We start from the raw sequence: 6,399 nt of genomic DNA, 5'->3' as shown, positions 1-6,399 counted from the left end.
CTATCTATCTATCTATCTATCTATCTATCTATCTATCTATATATCTATCTATCTATCTATCTATCTATTTATCTATCTATCTATCTTTCTATTTATGTATGTATGTATGTATGTATGTATGTATGTATGTATGTATGTGTGCGTGCATGTATGTATGTATGTATGTATGTATGTATCTATCTATCTATCTATCTATCTATCTATCTATATATGTATGTATGCATGCATATATGTATGTATGTATGTTCATTTACTTGTTCCAGTCACTTGACTGCGGCCGTGACCGCAAATCTCGACTAAGCACGTAGTTGGCTGCCAATGCACGCCATTGACAAAGCCTATTGATGCAGAACTACATCTGGTGTTCCTGCCAGCCTCTGCTGGAAACATTTTCTGAACACAGTACATCCATAACAGATGTTATTTCTGGTTGAATACCGCAGGATGTTTGCTGGTCAACGATGTATTTTTCTTTTCAATGATAAAGCTCAGAGGGTTAAATCTTCTGTTTCTTTCCTTGGTTTATTTTCGCTTTAGACATTCTCTGATTGTTGTTCTGTGTTATATTTACATAACTTTTAAACCATGTAATCTAGGTGTAGCACTGTCTACTCAAAACTTCACTATAACAGGATTTCTTCTTTGGCTGGCTTTTTCTGGCGAGAACATCAAATATATAATTAGCGCATTTTAGCCAATAACCAACAGGGAGCTAGAGAGCTGTGTCTATACTAGTTGCGATAAAGAACTACGGTGACTGCGGTGGCGGCAGCATCGGCTTGTTAGATGATCAAACTTAGAACAAGCAAGTCATTCCAGTGTACTTATACCATGCTGCCAAACATAACCACTTACCCACCGTCTCGTTATTACTATGTCAATACCTGTTCTTGCTTACGATAAAGAAATATATATTTTTTCAATTTAAAATCTCTACCGAATTTCTATTCATTCAACCGTCATCAACTCGATACTGAATTAATAAACTATTCACACACACACACACACACACACACACACACACACACACAAAGAAACACACATTGACATACATATATGTATGTATGTATATATATATGAATAGCTAGCAGAGTACTACTCGTTGGGTAATAAGTACTTCCGAGGCTCTGCTAGCTAGGAAACATATGTAGACTGGATTTTACCTACACCATTCGCTAAATTTGGATTTTTATTCACATACGCACCAACCTCAATTGGTAACCGTGAACAATAAAATAACTTCTCAGCTGATCGAACTTCGATATGGGAAACATTTCTACGTCAATAAACCACACCACTATTGTTCCTGAAAGTTGCATCTTATTCTACGGACAGTTCGAAGCTTGCTAACTTCCTATATATATATATAAATATTTTTTCAACTCTCTTGATTATTATGTGTGGGGTTCAGTTGAGCAAGAGACCAACAAAAGTCCTTGTAACACCTAAGATGAACTGAAGGCAAGGATTATGGCAGCATTCACCAACTTAAACAAGGAGACCGTCCAAAAGAGTTGCAGGAGTTTCCGAAGTCGTCTGGAGGCCGTGGTTGAAGCCAATAGCGATTTTATTGAATAAATTTACTCTTTTGTATTTCGAGATATTTTTATGTAATTTTGGTAAATATATCTGTTAAAATGAGATGTCAGTGTTATTTTCATTTGTGCGTAATTTAGACGACAGTTTATTCACCGCCTAGATCGCTGACCGCTACATTTATATTTTTTTCTCTCCTTGTTTCTTTCTGTGTTCCTTTCAGTTGAAGAGCGTAGTCTCGAAACGTTAAAGACTTTCTCTATTCGCGAGCGTTATACTAATACATCCATTTGTTGTTTACACCACTTGTCTTCGTTTGTTGTTTTTTTCGTAAATTCTCCTATATATATATATATATATATACACGACGCGCTTGTTTTGTGTTTCTGTCTACCAAATCCACTGACGAGGCTTTGCTCCACTCGAGGCTATAGTGGAAGACACTTCCCGAAGGTGCCACGCCGTGGGACTGAACCCAAGCCCACGTGGTTTGGGAAGCAAAACTTCTTAAAAGCAGATGTCTTATGTAAGCTTAATTTTGAGGATCTAATCAAAGACTTAGTAATTAAAAAAAGGGAGGAGAAAACTTTCCAAATATAAATACACTGGAAGCATACAAAAATAGACATTATTGTCCATCTTAGTTTTAGTTTTGCTTCATTTAAAAAAGATGGAGGTTTATATTATGATTCGTTATTGTTTATATTTTGAATTGCATAAATGTAGGATAACTAAATCTTTTAAATGCTAAAGGACTCTATGGGTCTTAATCCAGTCCCGGTCGAGGGGCTGTTGTTGCCGCTAGTAACGTCATTCCATCCGGCAGTATTTAACTTCCGGGTAGTTATTCTTGAGTCTTGGGGTTGCATGGCTCTGCAGATAAAATAAAAACAAAAAAGCAAGATTCCATTAAAATAAAACTTCCAAGGGTTAATAGCGAAAATGTAAAGAATACGTCACAGAACGTGAACAAAATGAAACAAGTTAAGCTTAGAAATTAGTGTGAAGAAAAAATTTCGAAAAAGAACACAGTATACGCCATTAAACTTGGATAAGTCTGGGTTAGAGGATAAACGTTACAAAAAAATAACCGGGAAAATGGAAAATGTCAAGAATACTTACATGTGCGTTGCCAAAATTTAGCAAACTGAAGCGAAATAGTATCTCAGAAATATCTTATATAATTACTAAAGTGAATTAAAAATATTTTTTAAAAATGTATAATTATGGCAGTAACGCGTATTTTTTTTCACTTTGAAAACACAGTATCGAATAATGTCGGTGAATATGATCATGGTGGTGATGATGATGATGATGATAGGAATAGTAACAAAAACAACAATAACAACAACAACAACAACAATAGGTTCAAATTTTGGCACAGCAATTTTTTAGGGGAGTGGTTAGTCGATCACATCGACCATAATATTTAACTGGTATTTTATCTTAATCGACCTCAAAGAATGTTGGAAGGATTTGCGCTTTAAAATACCACAAGGCATTTGGTTTGACGCTCTAACGATTCTATCGTACCATCACCCTTAATAATAATAATAATAATAATAATAATAATAATAATAATAATAATAATAATAATAATAATAAAATCGCACTTGGAACTATCAGCACTCAACTACCAACATGGCTCAAAAAGATTGGTACACATCTAAAGATAAAACACCTCAAATATCAACATTGCTTGAAACTGCAAGAATTCTTCGCAGGATTCTTAAAGCATGACCAGTAAATATGTCCCACCTAAGTTTGTTGGCTCTGGGTAGCTGATACTTTCCATCATACCCAGCAGAATAAGCTGAAAGTTTGCATCAAATAATAATAATAATAATAATAATAATAATAATAATAATAATAATAATAATAAAAAGATCGAAGCTTGCTTATCAAAAACTACCAGGTTAACGTTCTTCAAAGTGGTTCTGATCCTAAATACAGATTCTACTATAAATTTGATGAAACAATAGACCATTTCGTCTCGAAATGTCCTGTACTGACAACAAAGGAATACAAAAATTCGCCACGATAGGGTTGGACAATATTGGAAAATATGTAAACACTACAAAATCAGCACTTATGCTTACTGGTATGAACATCATCCTGAGCTAGTAGTTGAAGGTAAAAATGTCACTATCCTCTGGGATTTTCCAGTCAACGCCAACAGAACAATCTAGGCTAATCGACCAGATATTGTCATTAAAGGTTAAGAAGAAATTATTTGTTGACTAATAGATGTGATCCCACTAATAGAAATATGTCTGTAAAGGAATTTGACAAATATATAAATATAAGGACCTGAAAATTGAAATACAAAAGATGTGGCATCTCAATGCAAGATCTGTTCCTCTTATTGAGGGTGCCCTTGGTATGATAAGAAAGGGATTTCAGAAACATCTAGGTAATATCCCAGGAGAACCATGTCTCAGAGAAACCCAAAAGATTGTGCTGACAGGTACTGCTCACATCCTTAGAAAAACCCTATCGATTTAAATGTATGTGTCGTATAACATGAAGATATTTCGCTACTGCTCCATGTCACTTCCCCTCCTCAAGCTTTCAGTCATACTGTAACATCTCTTATCCTTCACTCGCCCTAGGACACTGGATGTGACTCGGCGAGTGTTTGTAACATACATGCAGATTAAAGTAAATAATAATAATAATAATAATAATAATAATAATAATAATAATAATAATAATAATAATAATAATAATAATAAAAGCCCTGATGCAATACCAGACAGTGGCTCACATGGCTTCTGATCTTAACTGATTGGAAGTGTTATCATGTACATTGTTTTGTCTTGGTATAAAAGATGGGCTACAGCAAATATTCTGCTCAATACCACAGATTTTCTGGTCAGTTGTTTGACCTTAACCAGTTGAGTATATCCCTTGGTGGCTGACGATATGTGCATCTCTGATCACGAGCAGAAGTAGTGGGGGAGCATCATAGCCATGTGTTGAGAGGAATTCTTAGGGGTTTGGATAATTCACCTTTGGAAACGTGGGTATTTCGTTCAACATCCTTAAACAACCCTTGTTCAGGGACCTTTTGAGCAGGATGGGCTACTTGACCTGATGAAAATTCTAACTGGGTCTCATCTGCAAGGTAATGCGCTGTTTATCTTGATTTGTCACGCACATATGGTTGTAATGCATGTGCCTGGTGTATCCTTATCAGACGGATAGTCATGATGGGTATACTGGGTTTCGTATATTTTACCCCAGTGTCACTTTGATGGTATGCACTGCTCCAAGGAATTCTGTACGGTTAGAAACCACCATCACTTACCTGTCATTTGAAAGAACGTAAATAAACCTGAAATTCAGAGTAAAGGGGAGTGAAATTTGAATAGTTTGAAGAATGTGTCAGTGTGTGTTCAAGAAAAAAATGTTATTTCCGAGACAAGGCTTTGAAAAAACATCTTGGCACAAGGTCATCATTTTTGCCGAAGGGACAAAGTTGATTAGATCGACCCCAGTGCTCAACTGGTACTTACTTTATCTACTCCGAAGAAAGGAGAGGCAAAGTGGACCGCGGCGTAATTTGAACTCAGAGTGTAACGACGGACGAAATGACGCGAAGCATTTTGACCTGTGTGCTAATGATTCTGCCAGCTTACTGCTTTAGTAACTGGTAATTTATTAACTGGTAATTTATTACCAGTTTATTTATTACCGGTAATATATTAACATTCATGGAAGCCGACGATGGCAGACGAAAATATTTAGTCTTTGAGGGAAATAGTGGTTGATATTTTTGAGTCTTGAAACGAAACACATTCAATTTACGAACGAGAATTAAGTTTATAATCGGCCGGACTATTAATCTGTATCTTTATACGGTATATTTACAGCATCTGTATTAGTAAGACGTTTAGATTACTGTGTTATTGTCTTCTCATTTCTAGATTTGTACAAACTCCTTGAACCATTTTTTTCGATAGCCTCATGTGAGACCGGTAGGTGGACAGATGGATGATAAGAGGCAGGGAAAATAATGTACAAGACCAGCAAGCTCCAAGGAACAAAGGCCATTTTAATAGAGATAGAAAAGACAGAGACTGGTGCCTCTGCGATTGATTTAATGCCAACGTTTTTGGTTGTGGTCTGGGATGTCGGAGCAAAACTCCACCGAGTGTTTCATTTGTATTCTGTGGAGTGTCAACAATTGTTAAGGGCTGAAATATTTTTTAGCCTCGAAGAGAAGGGCTAGTAGTTTGGATGCAGTGCTATCTATTAGGATGTGTTTTCGCCGCAAGCGATCCCCTAAAGAATTGTAGTGGATGCTGGGAAGGGGAGCAAAACTGTAAAAGAATGGAATAGTGAAATTTTATTTTTCGTAAAGAATGATAATTTTAGGGAAACTACAAAATGAAGAAAAACTTCCCCACCTCAAAAACAATGAAATAGGATATGTCTACATGAAAAATCGGAATACATGGAATTTTGAAAAATAAACTGTTTCTCAGAATGGTCATCTCAGTTGTTCGAGACCCCGGGATATGAAAGGTAAAAAAAAAAAAAAAAAAAGGGAGAAAAAAATTCGTATTATTAGAAACAGTTATTCCAAAACTACTTTCTTTTCTATAATCACAGATAACCTCTGAAAATTTCTGAGTTTTTGTATTTTTGGTTGGTTATCTTTTAGTAAGAAGGGAAGACTGTACTTTTTTTTTTACAGGGTCTCTAAGAGAAGTGGAAAGGAGGGAGAAGTGCGACCCGACCCGAATACCTACAATAGTCTGGACTCCAATAAACGTACCTAATGTATCTGGTGGTAGAGACGGATTAAGTCCACCGTTATGTTTCGTCATGGTAGGATTTGAACTTAAAACAGAAAAA

This window comes from Octopus bimaculoides, chromosome 22, assembly GCF_001194135.2.
Source record: "Octopus bimaculoides isolate UCB-OBI-ISO-001 chromosome 22, ASM119413v2, whole genome shotgun sequence".
Classification (NCBI taxonomy): Eukaryota; Metazoa; Mollusca; class Cephalopoda; order Octopoda; family Octopodidae; genus Octopus; species Octopus bimaculoides.
The sequence above is the reverse complement of the archived record's forward strand: the minus strand, read 5'-3'. Positions refer to the sequence as shown.